This window comes from Anopheles ziemanni, unplaced genomic scaffold (genome assembly GCF_943734765.1).
Source record: "Anopheles ziemanni unplaced genomic scaffold, idAnoZiCoDA_A2_x.2 scaffold_36_ctg1, whole genome shotgun sequence".
In the NCBI taxonomy this organism is placed as follows: Eukaryota; Metazoa; Arthropoda; class Insecta; order Diptera; family Culicidae; genus Anopheles; species Anopheles ziemanni.
Window position 1 is genome coordinate 166216 of NW_026690076.1, and position 16278 is coordinate 182493.

Below are 16278 nucleotides of genomic sequence, written 5' to 3' on the forward strand. Positions count from 1 at the left end.
CCTTTTCGTTTGTTGCATAATTTTCCTCAGTTTGGGAAAGAGTTCGGGAAATGAAGGTTATTGGTCTATCTCCGTCGTGGCATTTTTGTGAAAGCACAGCTCCTAGTGCTTTATCTGATGCATCTGTTGTCAGTTCAAATGGCTTCTGGAAATCTGGAAAAACTAAAACATCATTAGAAGATATTATGTCTTTCAAAGTTTGGAATGCGTTCTTTGCATTTTGATCAAATTTAATTGGAACATTTTTTGATTCGTTTTTTGAAATTTGGCGATGGCCATCCTCCCCTCTTAGGAGTTTTGTGATGGGTTTTGCCAAGTGTGCATAGTTTTTGATAAACCTGCGGTAATAACCTGACAGTCCTAAGAATCTTCTAAGTTCTTTGAGGTTCTGTGGTTCTGGGAATTTTTTTATGGCTTCAACTTTCTTTATGTTTGGTTTAAGTCCTTCACTTGAGACAATGAATCCGAGGAATTCTACTTCTGTTTTTAAGAATTCGGATTTGTCTGGCTGTATTTTGAAATTTGCGGCTCGCAATGTGTCTAACACAATTTTCAAGTTTTGCAGATGTTCTTCAACTGTTTCGCTAAAAATGATAATGTCATCGATGTAAACGTGACATATTTTTCCGATATGTTCTCTTAATGTGTCGTCCATGACGCGTTGGAATATGGAGGGTGCATTTTTTAATCCAAAGGGCATGCGTACGAATTCATATTTCCCGTTGTTTATCGAAAATGCAGTTTTTTCGATGTCGTTCTCCGACATGGGTATTTGATAAAATCCTGATGCTAGATCAAGGGTAGTGAAAAATTTATTTGAGCCTAAATTGGCTAAAACAGTAGATGGATCCGGAATAGGATATTTATCACTTATTGTTTGAGTATTTAATTTTCTGTAGTCTATGACAAGTCTATATTTTTTTTCATTGGCAGCGTCCAGTTTTTTAGGAACAATCCTCACTGGTGCATTGTATGGGGATTTTGAAGGTCTGATAATTCCATCATTTAGTAGTTTTTCAATTTGCCTGTTAACTTCACCTTTAAGTGCTTGGGGATAAGGATAAGTTTTACTGTAGATTGGCGATTCAGTTTTTGTCCTTATGGTAGCTTTTACTTGTGAGGTAAAAGGTAATTTAGAATCAGGTGGTTGGAAAAGATCCTGATATTCCTGTAATAGGTTATGTAGCTGTATTTTTTCGTTTTGGTTGAGATGACTATCGCGGATGTTTATTTTATTTACTTCCTGTAGTTCATATTGTTGTAGGGGTATTACATTTGTGCCGTCAATGATTAATTCATCATTGGCTGTGTCAATAACTGCTTTGATTTCTTTCAGTGAATCGTGCCCTATTATGGCATCGAATGATTTCATGTTTTCAAGATGATAAAATTTTAACATTTTATCTGAAAAGGGTTTGAATAGTTGAGCTTGTGAATAAGCTTCGATTTTTATATCTCCTGCTACTGAAGATACATAAAATGGTTTATCAATTTTATGAGAAATTTTAGCATGTTTCGGGTAGATATAGTTCTTATTAGAACCGGTATCAATGAGCATTTTTAATGGCTCCGAGGCGTTACCATAAAAAAGAAAGTAAGGCAACGCCGAGTTTAGTCGAAAAATTAAGTTCTGCGACTTCGACAGTGTCACTGAAGTTGCATCCTTCTTGTTTTTCAATGGTTCGGAGGTATCTCTCGACCGATTGTAATGTGTTGTTATCTATTGTGTTGTTCGCGGGGTTACCGTTTTCGAATTGTTGTGGCGGATTGGCATCCGTTATGTGGTTCATCGTATTTGAGTGTCCTGGCTGTGTTTGGATATTATTGACCCTGGGACGTTTTGGGGGTCGAACGTTGTTTGAGTTAGGGCGGTTTCCATAGTTCACTTGTTGTGTTCTGATGGAATGGTCAACTTCCATAGGCTCTGGTGGCGGTTGAAGTTGAAAATTGTTAAATGGTTTTTGTTGGTAGTGTTGGTTGTTCTTTTGGGTGAAATTATTAAAATTTCTGTTTCCCGTGAACGGTTTGGGATGGTAAGGCCTTGGTGGCGGAGGTGGATTTGTATATCTTATGGGCGTTGGTGGCGGTAAGGGAATCATATTCCTTGGTGCCGTTGGTGGAATATATGGCCTTGGTTTGGTTAGCATTTTTCTACACTCAATATTTTGAAATGAAATGCAGTAGCTGTATGCACCTGCAAGGGATGTCGGTTCATAATTTCTAATGAATTTATAAACGTCTCCATCCAGTCCTCTCATGAAAGCATCGATTGCTTTTTTGTTGTACATTTCGATTAGAGCTCTTGAGGCTTCGGGGTGTGTGAATCTTTCGTCAGTGTTTATTTGATTTGCTATAAGCGAGAGCAATCTATTTACTTCATCGTAGTATACTTCCAGTGAGTGGTTCTTCTGCTGCACGCTCATAAGTTGGAAGTCTAATGTTTCCAAATCTCTCTTTTCACCGTAATACGTGACCAATGTTTTTTTGATCAGGTTCCAATTAATGCCTACGTTTGAAGCAACGAGTGAATCGTTCGCTTCACCGCGGATTTTTCTGCGAATAAATTTGCAGATCATATGGTATTTGTTTTGGCGTTCAAGTGTGTCTGTACTTTTAGTTTGGTACAGTTTTACCAAGCTGTCTACGTCGTTCAACCAGCTAATCAGTTCGCGGATCCCCAGTAAAATTTGGTAGATCCTTTACCAAATCAGGGATTTTTTCAAAACTTTCGGGACTTACACTTGTTCCATCTGGCTTTGTAAAGTAAAGCGGTGGATCGGAATAATTTGGTCAAGGTCTGGTCTCGACATTTTGAAGGAAAAAGATTGTAATGAATTTATAAGATCCTCCAGGATTTTTTTGTTTTAACACGTTTTTCACTTCACTAGGTAATTTTACTTAATATTTGTTAATCACGTTTTTATAATCACTTTTGATTTTTGTTTCACAATTTTTACTTACTGTTTTTTTTTTTGTTACTTACAGTACCATACGCATCCTGTATCGGGCGATGGTTTTATGATTTATGATGCTCCTCTGACGGGCGTTGTGTTTTACTGCTCCTCTAGCGGGCGTAGTTTAGTTTCTGGAAAACCGGCTGTGAATGACTTCCTTCTCGGTGTAATGGATGGCTCCTTTTTGTCCTGTGTGAGCTGCTAACTGCACAGGTGACTCGGGATCCTTTTTACACGGCTGCACTCGGCGATCAGGAAAGTCTTTTTAAGTTTGGGATTCGGTGGTAACTATCACTCTAGCGTGGTTACTTTCACTTTCACTTGTACTTAATTTCACATAGCGCGGTCCCTATTCGGGCGCCAGTTAACGCACTGCTGCTGGTGTTTGAGTTTTAAAAAAACTTAAACTTTATTTCCTACAACATATGTGCGGGTTAATACCCAACTATCGGTTTCGGATGCTGGATACCAACTGATGATCGGTTCGCGATCTGGATCGTTGGTTCACGGTCTTCTGATGCTAAGTGGTCCGCGTCGCTGCGGGAATCTGCAATCTCAGCATAATGCGGGCGGTCCGCGTTGCTATGGGAAGCTGCAACTCAGCATAATGTTGTGGTCCGGGTGCTGCGTCGCGATGATCGAATGTTGACTCACAATGTATGCTCTGGCGATGTCCACAATGTATGCGATGGCGTTGTCCACAATGTATACGCTTGCGTTGTCTTGACTGATGTGTATTCTTCGTAATCTCTTTCTGGAGCATATTTAATTATCTTCTACCGTTGATGGACCATATTTGGTGCTGTTGAGGAAATTGTGTATACAAAGTTAAACTAACTTCCATAGAATATTACTAAAATAAATGAGAAACACGAAGATTAATATTTCTTCAAGTTCCACAAACTCTTTATGTGGCACATCATGTTCCGATTTTGGCGCCTGGTTTTTGTTATGTGCCTTGCTTAGCGCTCTTAAAACAAAATGGATTCAACAATATTCAATGATCAACTTGAAATTATAGAAACGCATTTCAACCGCCATCAAATAGTGTACTTAGCATTTTTTGCAGCGGACTTAGCTTTCGAACTCTGAGCTACAGAGACTTTCTTTGCTTTACGAGCTGTACTCGTTTCTGCGTGAATTTGTTCCTCTTTTTGTTTTTTTGTAGCTTAACTAACAGAAATGACTCTCCGTGCCATTTCCCTTACATAAAAAATGTTGCCACAAAAGATGCTCGGTCTCCGCGACATCTCCCTTGCATACAAAATTAGGCCGCTAACGGTGATCGGTCTGGGAAAGATGATTCTTTAGAAAGATCAGGTGCGGTCCAGTTCAGTGAGGTGAAGTGAACGCGTGCAATATAGTGAATATTTGTGTAGCTTCGCCATAATGTAGGAAACACCCGACGTCTAGGCTGCTGCTGCGCACGGCTAACCTTCACGCCGATTGCTGGCGCAATAGGGAAGTGTATGGTTGAGCCTTCGTGCATCACTATGACACGCCCACTAGGCCAGCTCATTAACGCATACCACTCAATTATGTTTCTACCAGGCCGAAGGATGAGCATATAATTAAATGTACGCTGAAGGTGTTGGCGGTATTGATCATTATCTTTTTTGTCAACTATAGTTTTTATTTGACTTTCTGAAAGATTCATATTTTGATACGGTATTATGCCATCTAATACAGTTTTAATAGTTTTTTCATATATTTCCTCTAGATCTAGCAGCATTGCTTGCTTGACTGTATTGGTTTGAAGCAGTGAAACCATTTTTGCTAATTCATGTTGCAGAATGGAGCACCAAAGCTCGAACCAATGTTGACTTGAATCTTCCAGTCAAGAAATTCTGAATCTACTGAGGAAGGCCACCATGAACACCATACATTGTTCAATCGTGGCACCTACAGGCACGAAAGTGCAAGGAGGGTACGTCAAGTGCAGAGGAGAAGGAGAGCACGCAAGTGCAGAAAGAGGGCGAGAAATCGCAGAACGAGTCAGCACGCCAAGTGCAGTAAAAGGGAAGAGGCCATGCCTCAAGAACAAGAGCAAGTCCCCATTTTCGGGTTTTTAGGAGGTATTGGTGTCGGATCGATCTCCTGAGCCGCTTAAGTTGCACTGCACCGAGTCCGTCGCTTTAGGCTTGGGAAACATGACCCTGGTAGGCAGGGGGTACCTGTTAGTCCTTTAGCGACACGCGCTTTCACCCTTCAGGAGTTAGTTGCGTGCCACAGCGTCCGTAAACTGAGATTTTAACCTAGGGACAGAAGCCCTTCCATCCATGCTTCTACCGTGTAGGTGCATAGCGGGATGGAATCCAAAGGGCAAGAGGAGGGAGTATGCTTGTTTCGTAGTCCGGGACATCGGGGCATCGAGCAAGCTGAACCCTTGTCCAAACACCATACATTGTCAATTTTCAAGCAACAGGGCATGATTGACGGAGTCGAAGTAAGCGAGGAAGCCCGTATAAACACCCGGAAGCACATTGTTATGTATTGGATTTGACGCAATGACATTTAGTCCATTGACAGTTGACGTTTAGTTCAGTGACAGTTGACACAACTCTCACTCTCGCTGGTACTAGCATTGCAAGTAGATCGTCTGTAAACCCTCATGTGAAATATTGAGAAGAAAATAAAGTTTGTTAAGTAAAATACACAACACACATTATGATCTATTTAGCATTAAACCATGTTGAACAGAAAAGATCGAAAGTCGAAATCCTCGCTGGAGATGTTTGACTAGAAGTAGCTCAAACAATTTGCTAAACGCGAATAGCATGGTGGTATCACCCCGGTCCGTCTTTTTGTGAACAGGGAACATCCATGATGATTTCCAAAGGAACGGAAAGCTTCGAGACTACAAGGATTTGTTGAAGATTTTTGTTAAGATCGGTACAAGGTCCTGAGCAGCAGAGAACATCTCTTCTTCGGTTCCCAATTCCGCAGAACACCCAATCTGCGTTAAGCCCGTTGGTTGACGAATTCACGGGTCCTAGACGGCCAAATCCTTCGCTTGGCCAGGACGTGAACCGCGCGCAAACACATAGGTTATGGATTCATATGTGTCCATATGTTGTTTTTGTGATTTTTTTCTCTTCGCCGGGGTCGTGCACCCACATTCTTCCGTTTTCCTTACTTTCTTTAATAACGCTTCCTCAGTAGACTTTTTTTTGGTCACTAAAAACTCACTGCCGATTAGTTTATCTTTTTTTTTTAACTGCTCTTTCAAACTGGATCAACTGCCCGCTAGGCGAGGTCGCATGCAAGTTGTCCTGCACTTGTGTCATCGGGCCTCGGGCGTGGGTAAAGGTAGGACGTTTTTATATGGGAGCTGGCACGCGGTAGAACGATGTAGGACGTTCGAGCAGTCGGATAAACAAGCAAATGGAGATGTGTGCGTGCATCAATTTATGCTAGTTGAGAGTGTGTGAGTGAGAACGAGCCGCCCAGGTTTATGTATGTAGTTGTGAAAAGTGGTTTCTTTCGGGTTGGTGGCGCAAAATAAACATGTCAAACTCCAATTCGAAAAATTATGAAAAATTTATTATCCCGGAAGGAATATCCCGGGCTCGTCTGTCCGGCGAATCGTCTAAAAATGTATTGAGATTTCATTACACTGCACAAAAACTGGTACGGACTGAACAACGGCATACTTGTGCTTACCCTCTTTAGCAAGACCAAGATTGGCGACATCGGTTGCACCGAAACTTCCGACTCCGTCTTTGCTGCCTCACATGTAGATTCCTCGGGCACTTCGTTGGCTTACGGGGATGCTGCTTTGGCGGCAATCACTCTAGCCTTTTAAGGATCCTTTTCTCCTAAAACTTTGTTCGCGTTGGTGCGCAACCGTGTTAGCCCGGTTAGCTCTTGACTACAAATGGCGCCTTGGTTTTGTCAAATTTTCACCGAATCGTCGGGCAATTCTAGTACCTACACAAGGAAACACACGAGTGTACAGTTTTACATGTTTCACACACCATGTTAGATCGAAGGTGTTGCAACGCAACAGACTCACTTTCGGCCGGCAATAAGAAGATTGTTATGCTTTTTTTGAACTCTTTAATTGGTCAATAGTTAATAGAGAATAACGAAATGAATATAAATTGAGTTAAAAATTACAACGTGAGTCTTCTCCCGTTGCCCAGAAAGTAAGACCCGTTATCCTCTGCCGCGCGTCCTTTTATCACTTTCTGGCCTGTCACGCTACAACCTCGGTCCTTGCCCTTTGCTAATTTTCGGATATCAGGCGTTGCCCTGACCCGATTAGCTGTCGGTTCGGCACGTTCGCCTTTACCACTACTCCGATCACCGCGTATTAGTGGCAGAATATACTGATTATCAGCAGCGATGATCGGTCGTAGTTCCTAGCACCCTCTACTTCTCAATATTTCTACACATCGGACCGTTGCAATACGCAACAGAAGCGGTACGTTCATAACACAGAAGAGGAAAATAGCAAAAAATAGCCTGGGCGTGTAAGGGAGAAAGCATGCACCGAGTCTTGTATAGAACATCCAAAGCAATATTCAGGGGTGGTTGCGGATAGTGGAAAGTACTCGAAATCGCCTAGCGGGAGATGAATTCCTTCCTCAAAATCGGAATCAGGCACGACCGGTTCCGATTTTCTTTCGACTGGGATTTATATGTCAAAGTGGCGATTTGTTTACTTTTTGCTTTGTTGTTTGCAACGGATTTTGTTCATTAGGCTAGTGTCAGTGCTTTTCCGCGTCAGCGAAGCTTCGCACGATTCGCTGCAAGCTTCGCACGATTTAATCGCACGATAAAATCAGAATCATTTGATTTTATCGGATGGACGCATCCGGTTTTATCCGTCAACAAAATTGGACTTTATGAACTCGGAGTTGTGGCTTTCATCTAAAAGCCCCGCTACACGAGCCGCAAACTCCAAGCGCAAACTCGAAAACCGTACAAGTTGACGTCAAATTCTTTGCGGTTCGTGTAGCCGCGTTTTGCGGTACCAATGCTGTCGCCAGTCAATGCAAGCGCAAAGTTTCTGACCGTCTATGCACGCGTCAGTCTCTGCTGTTTTTGTTTCAGTTAACTCAAAAAGCTTCCTTCAAAGCAAACAAGATCTTATTTCAGTTCACACAAAAAGTAAAAGATGGATAATCTGTTGATGAGTGAAGTGTGGCTAACTACCCTATCGCGGATCATCGAGTCGAGTACCCAAAACTTGAAACAAACTTGGAAAATCCAACTTAAATGTAATTTAGTTTCATCTACAGTGAATTTATACTTGATATTCTAACTATAAAATGACAAAATATTACCGTAGCTGTAGAGTTGTGTATTTCAGATTCAGATTCATGAATCTGAATGAATCTTTCAACAAAATTAATGAATCTGAATCGCTGAACGAAAGATTCATGAATCTTTGGGGGATTCATGGGATTTTGAATCTCTCAGGATTCATGAATCTCTCAGGATTCATGAATCTCTCGGGATTCATGAATCTCTCGGGATTCATGAATCTCTCGGTATTAATGAATCTTCATTGACTAATGAATCTTCATTGATTAATGAATCCTTAGGGATAGGAATCTTTAGGGAACAGCAAAGCGCGATAGAGGTAGGGGAGTTTTGGGAAATATATATTACATTTGAGCACAAATTCGGCCCAAAAAGTTTGTTGAATTTTGGCATATTTGTTTAGTTACGTATTTCATTCAACCTTGGTTAGTTTGGCGCAAAAGAAATTCACTGAGAAAACAAACTAAAACAGACAACGACGATGTTTTGCCCCACCGTAGGAGGTATATATTTTCCCATCATCTCCTATTTTAATGAAGTGCACCCGGTTGACAAAAATTCAATTTTTTTGCAGCTGTCATGTAGTAACAGCAAGTTTTTCCATGGCAGATTGCTGGGACTCTTGCTGGAACTACATGATAGCAGTAAAAATTTAAATTTCTGTCAACCGGCCAGTTTGTTTTCGTTTCGGCACCGGAAGAAACGTTGGAAATATCAATTAAAACGGAGTTTTATAACTGAACTACATTTCAGAAGAGTAGAAATAAGTAGTAAAACAAAAACTCCGATGTTTTGTGGAGAATATTGCTCGTTTTGTTCGCGTTTGTGTTTCGGTTTGTCTACATTTTGTCCAGTTGTCGGTTTGTTTACGTTTTGAATTGACATTTGACAAGAGCTAAAGCGACGTCGCGTTTTTCGCGAGCTAATTTACCAAACTTAAAATTTCGAATCTTCCCGACGTCTAGATAAAAAGTTATTTGGTCTGAAGTACAGGAAAACGGAATCTCCCATACAAAATGTATGGACTACCCGGGTAGTCCGGTTGAACGTTTGAGGGGTATCAACCGAAAAACTCGAATAAAAATTATTTAAATTCCTTGGAAATTTTTTTTTATTTAGTAAAACGATAGAAAGTGAGTTTTTCTAGGCATTCTAAAAGTTTCATGCCGATACGCCAATCCAATCCAGAGTTATTTAAAAACATAAATCCAAAAACTACCCAGGTAGGCGGTTGAATGGGTAACGGTTAACATGTGTATAAATAATATGTATAATTAATAGTAAAGATATATTATCAGACCGCGTCCACACGGCATCGTAGCGTAGCGATTTTGACACTCCGTCGTAGTGTCAACTATTTTTTATGGCCGTGGCTAAAGCCTCTCGACCAACATTTACACTACGACGGAGTGTCAAAATCGCTACGCTACTATGCCGTGTGGACGCGGTGTCAAATATATAATTATGTTTTCAAAAAACGTTATAAATTTATTATACTCTCATTAAACCTAACCTAAACTAAACTTAATCTAACTTTGAATAATAAATCGCTTAACTAGACCTGCTAGCTCGGAGGTTCGAATCAAAAAGGGACGATCGTGGTCTCTCGATGTCCCAGCTAGCTTCGCCGCGCGTGGCCGTGTTGCCAGTAACGACAATTAGTTTACTAACCTTAGGCTTCTTATACCAGTTTATAATTATATATATTATTATATATAACGTCTGGAGTATGCGTTTCGAGTATGCGTTCTTGCTAAGCGAACCGATCATGCGTTCCAAGTGTGTTCTTCGGTAAGCGTAACTACATGAAAGCTGCAAAAAATTTGAATTTTTGTCAACCGGGTGCACTACATTAAAATAGGAGATGATGGGAAAATATATACAGTCTGACAAGAAAGTATCCGTACAGTCACCAATTTCAACTTCAAGCCTAGTTATCTCAGCGACTACGTGACCTAGGACAATCATTTAAACGACATCTCGTAGATAAACTTCTATTCTATCCAATGAGGTCTTAACATTTCGAAAAAGTTACTTGTAGATCACATTGTTCTATAGAAACCCAAAAAAAGGCTCAAAATCGATGACAAAAAAGTATTCGTACACCCGACTTTCTTGACCAAAAACACCGGTTTGGTGAGGTTCTAGTAGTCAAAATATCAGCCTAGTCATTATTTAGAGTTATCAAGTGTCTAAAAGTATGGCGGCAACAATTTTATATCTATTATTTTTATATTTTAACGTGAAATGGCCGGTGAAACTAGGCAAACAGCTGCAACCGATAGAGAACTATCTTTTTCTTGTGATGTAAAGGGAACCTAACTTGGCAAGTTTATGAACCCTGTGAAAAATCTCATGCTAAGTCTCAGGAATTAAATATGAATCATCTGTGGGACATAGTCTACTTCGCCCATTTTGTCACTTGGACAAGCCATGGCTAGGTTAAACTTTAAATGTTCAATAATATGCTCTCTGAGTAAAATTACGATCCCAAGAATAGACCATGTATTGTCCAAGAATTACCACTTTATGAGACCGTACAAGTGTTGACGATACTCCCAAAGTCTCCGGAATCGATCTCTGTACAACATTTGTCGAAAGACGCCTAGATTTACCATGAACGGGACATTATCTTGATCTTAGTAGACCCCTTTAGAAACATTATAGAAATCGGGTCAAATTTCCAGCATCTTTCGAAAAAAAACTTGTAGAAATGATGCCTTGGCACTTGCTGGCCATTATTGAGGCAAGTGGCATTGATTGTAACATATTGGCACATCAGGTACCGATGGCACATCATCAATACTCATCATGTACGGATACTTTTTTGTCATCGATTTTGAGCCTTTTTTTGGGTTTCTATAGAACAAAGTGACCTACAAGTAACTTTTTCGAAATGTTAAGACCTCATTGGATAGAATAGAAGTTTATGTACGATATGTCGTTTAAATGGTTGTCCTAGGTCACGTAGTCGCTGAGATAACTAGGCTTGAAGTTGAAATTGATGACTGTACGGATACTTTCTTGTCAGACTGTACCTCCTACGGTCGGGCAAAGCATCGTCGTTGTCTGTTTTAGTTTGTTCCCTTATGATTCCTATCCCTAAGGATTCATTAATCAACGAAGATTCATGAATCTTTCAATGAATCTTTCACCCAAGTAGTAGTAGGGTTGACGGATGCTGTGGTGTTTTCGTTCGTCGTCCCAGTTTTTTGACGATTAAGTATAGTTTTTGACCGTGTGCTGCCGTGTGTTTTGTCAGTGAGGTGACTGAATGCGTTCGGCACACTGGAGTTATATTGTTTAGTTGTGGGACAGTGCGTGTTAGGTGTTACAAACGATTTTATTTTAGTGGCTTGACGAAGCGGCGTCACTAGGTGACGCCAGCGATATAGCTGATTTGTGTTTTAGTGTGTGTAGCTCCTTTCGTCTCGGTCATGGAGTGCGCGCGGTGCACCAGACCTGTGCTCATTGGAGATGAGCCAATGGTGTGTGGCACTTGTGAAGCCACATATCATTTGGCTTGTACTTCACTAAATAAAATATCAGCAAGGTTTGTAAACGAGTGTGTTAATGTTTTTTATAAATGTGATACTTGCTTAAGTAAGACCGAAAAGATCACATCTGTAGATATTAGTGCAGCTTTGAAACGAGAAATGGATTTAGGATTTGAGCGTGTTAGTGATCAGTTGGCGAAAGCCATTGAAATGATTAAAAAAGATATGTGTGAGATGGTTGATCGAAAAATTACGTCAAAAAACAAAGATGAAAGTATGGTTGTTTGTGAACAAGAAATTCAGACAGCACCAACTTGCGCACAAGTTGTTGGATCAGATTACATTACAGTTAGAAGCAAAAGAAAGCGGGTACATAGTGAGAGCTTAAATTTTTTCACACCTGATTCATCCCCGAAAATATCTATGGATAAGAAACAAACTAAGTCAAAGACACAAATCGATAAGGTCAAGGGATCTGAAAATGAGGCTAATAAGAAAAAGGACACTAAGAAAACTAAATCTGTCAGATGTTGTAAATCATTAGTTATTGCTCCAACCACTGATCAAACATGCGAGCAAACTCGCTTGGATATACGAACGCATTTGGATCCGGGAGACAACAGAATAATTGAACTTCGCAACGGTAGAGCTGGGCAGGTTATTGCTCAGTTTGAAACGCAGGAGGACCTTGAAAATACACAAAAGAACTTATTGTCAGCGCTAGGCTCCAAATATTCTACCTCAGCTCCTCCAAAACGCCTTAATGTTATTGGTATGAGTGAAAGGTATGCCGACGAGGAAATAGTTCAACTACTAAAGAAGCAGAACCTAGGAATACCGGGATCGTATGTTAAAGTGATAGGACATTATATTAATTCTAGCTTCAAGTACCAAAAGCATAATGTTGTGCTGGAGGTTGATGCTGACACGGGAAGATACATGGTGGAAAGGGAGAAGGTCTTTGTGGGTTTCGATCGGTGTCGAGTGCATGAGTCGTACCATGTGTTAAGGTGTTTCAAATGTGGCCAGTTTGGACACAAAAGTACCACTTGTAAAAATGAAGATACATGCTCACGCTGTGGTGAGGGTCACCGAACTGCAGAGTGCAAATCCGAGGTCCTAAAGTGCGTTAATTGTGTTAGAGCGAACGCTGATAGAAAGCTGAGACTCAATACGGATCATGCAGCAAATAGCAAAGACTGTCCATCATTCAAGAGACTTTTGGACAAAACTAAAGAGTTTTCTAGATAGCTATCACAGGCACCCAATAGGTCTACTGATTTTTTGTACCTAAACGTGGCTGGATTATCGTCCAGTTACATCATGCTAAAAAAGATGGTTGAGGACACACAACCTATTTTGTTATTTGTCACTGAAACTCATATCGTAGATCCTGATGCCTTCGAACAGTATGGAATAAATGGGTTTAAAGTTGTAGCTTGTTTGTCCCACTCTCGTCACACGGGAGGTGTTGCGGTCTATGTCAGGGAATCGGTCTCCCTCGACGTGGTTGTTAATCAGTCGCGGGAGGGCAATTGGTTTCTGGGTATAGCAGTAACTTCTGGAGCAAAGGTTGGACGATATGGTTTGGTTTATCATTCACCTAGCTCAAGTAATGTGCGATTTTTGCAAGTGCTTGAAACGTGGCTGGATGAATTTGTGGAATTGGAAAAATTGAATATTATAGTCGGTGACTTTAATATTAACTGGCTGAATGCGTCTGAATCCATTCAACTGAAAAGACTCATGGATTCTATGGGTATGGTACAAAGGGTTGAACAAGCTACACGTATTTCAGGAAACAGTAGAACTTTAATCGACCATGTATTCAGCAGCGACGAATCACTAAAGACTTTTATATTCCCTGAACTTCGGATATCTGATCATGAGACTATTGGTTGGAGGTTTGCGAGTAGTCAGTGCTCGTCCAATAAAAAGCGTATAAAATGTTGGGACAGATATTCCAAAACTAATCTCCAAAGACTAGTGTCCGACGGCCTGAGTTTAGAAGCTCACAGCTTTGAAGAAAAAGCATATAGAATTGTTAATGTCCTTGAAAATAGTATGAAGGAATTGATTCATGAAAAAGAGATAAAAATAAACGACCATAAAAAGTGGTATACAAAAAGTTTAGATCGGTTAAAGTATAATCGGGACAAAAAGTATAAACAATTTTTATGAAGTAATAGACCTGCAGATTGGGAGGCGTATAGACAACTCAGAAACAGGTATTCAAAGGAGATTAAGAATACGAGAAAACAATATTACGCCTCCAAAATTTTTGAAAACAGAAATAATAGTAAAGAACTTTGGAAGCTGCTAAAGGCATTACTGAAGCCTTCGAATGAAATTAAAAGTTCTAACATTAAATTTGATAATAGCATAATTTACGACGAACTGACTATTGCGCGGATGTTCAATCGGTATTTCGTGGACAGTGTCTTGGGTGTCCATCTTAGTATTGACCCTGAGGTCGAGCCGGTCGAGCTAAGTATGGCTGCTCCTGTGGAACATGAGTTTCATTTTCATCCAGTCGGTCTTGGCAAACTTAAGACAATATGTTTTGGCTTGAGGAAGACTGCTGGATTGTTTAATGTTAATTCTCAGGTTATACAGGACAGTTTTGAGGTCATTGGAATGGAGCTGCTCAGCATCGTGAATGAGTCCATCATGACTGGTAGTTTTCCCACCACGTGGAAAGAATCTGTGGTAATTCCTATTCCTAAAGTGCCTGGAACTATCGTTGCGGAGGAGTTCCGGCCCATTAACATGTTGAACATACTTGAAAAGGTTCTGGAAGTTGTTGTTAAGGAACAACTTGTAGAATACTTGACTTGTAACCAGTTGCTAATGCCGGAGCAGTCGGGATACCGGGAAGGTCATTCCTGCGAAACCGCTCTGAATCTGGTATTAGCTAAGTGGAAACATGTTATGGATCGTGGACATGTTATTCTTGTTGTCTTTTTGGATCTTAAAAGAGCGTTTGAGACTATATCGCGACCTCTACTTTTGGAGTGTTTGAAGAAGTTTGGTATCAGGGGAAAGGAGCTCAATTGGTTCGAAAATTACCTTCGGGGTAGAACCCAGAGGACCATGTTTGGGAGCTCTACTTCTGAAGCGTTAGAAAATACACTTGGAGTTCCACAGGGCAGTGTGCTGGGCCCGATTTTATTTATTTTATATATAAATGACATGAATAAGGTTTTGCAGCACTGCGATATAAATCTGTTTGCAGACGATACAGTAATTTTTGTCGATAATCAATCTAAATGCGAAGCTGTTAGACGTCTCAATGACGACCTTGCTGTCTTGAACAAATGGCTAAAATTTAAAAAGCTGAAATTAAATATGTCAAAAACTAATATGTTAGTGATTTCTCGTAGACCAGAAGTACTTCCGTCGCAGGTGAGCATAGGTGGTGTTCCGGTTAATGTAGTGCAGGAGACTAAGTACCTAGGAGTAATTATTGACGAGAAACTCAGGTTTACAGCCCACATTGACAGTTTGATTAAAAAAATGGCAAAGCGATGTGGCGTCTTGGGAAGATTAAGGAGTGACCTGAGCTTGGTTGGTAGAATTCAGTTGTACAATTCTCTAATTATGACACACCTTGACTTTTGTTCGTCGATCCTGTTTCTTGCCACACAGACCCAGTTTAATAGGCTACAAAGATTGCAAAATAAAGCCATGCGATATGTACTGGGCTGTAATCGGTTCACTTCGTCTAATATAATGCTTGACATTCTGCAATGGATGTCAGTTAAACAGAGAGTTGTGTACCGCACCATGGTATTCATCCATAAGCTTCTCAAGGGTCATCTACCTGGATATTTGAGCGAGAGAGTGGAGCGAGGCTGTGATATCCATCGTCACTTTACCCGGAGAGCAAACGAACCGAGAGTGCCGAGCTATACGACGATTAGTGGCCGAAATTCTTTGTTTTTTAAAGGTGTTCAGTATTACAATAAACTACCAATCACAATTGTCAGTGCGGGTACACTACCTGAGTTCAAAAGATTGTGTGCGGCTTATGTTAGAAGTAGTTTGGTTTAGGATAGAGTACGCTAGTTAGTTGAATAGAAAGTAGGATATGTGTACACAGCATTCGTCAATCATAGATGATGATGATGATTTAGAATTAAACTTAACGATTTTTTTTTACTTTTGATTGTTTTTTGTAAGAGGCTGCACAGAATTGAGACACGCGCGCGTCAAATGGACTTGTTTGTCACTCACCTTGTAAGGATTTGTTTTGAGTTGATCTCTACAGGCGGGCAACCTGTCATCCTTACGAGGACTTTGTAGCGTGTTTCTCAAATCATCCATTCGTAAAATGATATTTTGATTTTGTCATAAATGTATGAAATTTTTTTTTGTTTAACACTACATATCTTAAAGTAATTAATATATATCGTCAAATGGACTTGTTTGCCGCTCACCTTGTAAGGATTTGTTTTGAGTTGATCTCTACAGGCGGGCAACCTGTCATCCTTACGAGGACTTTGTAGCGTGTTTCTCAAATCATCCATTCGTAAAATGATATTTTGATTTTGTCA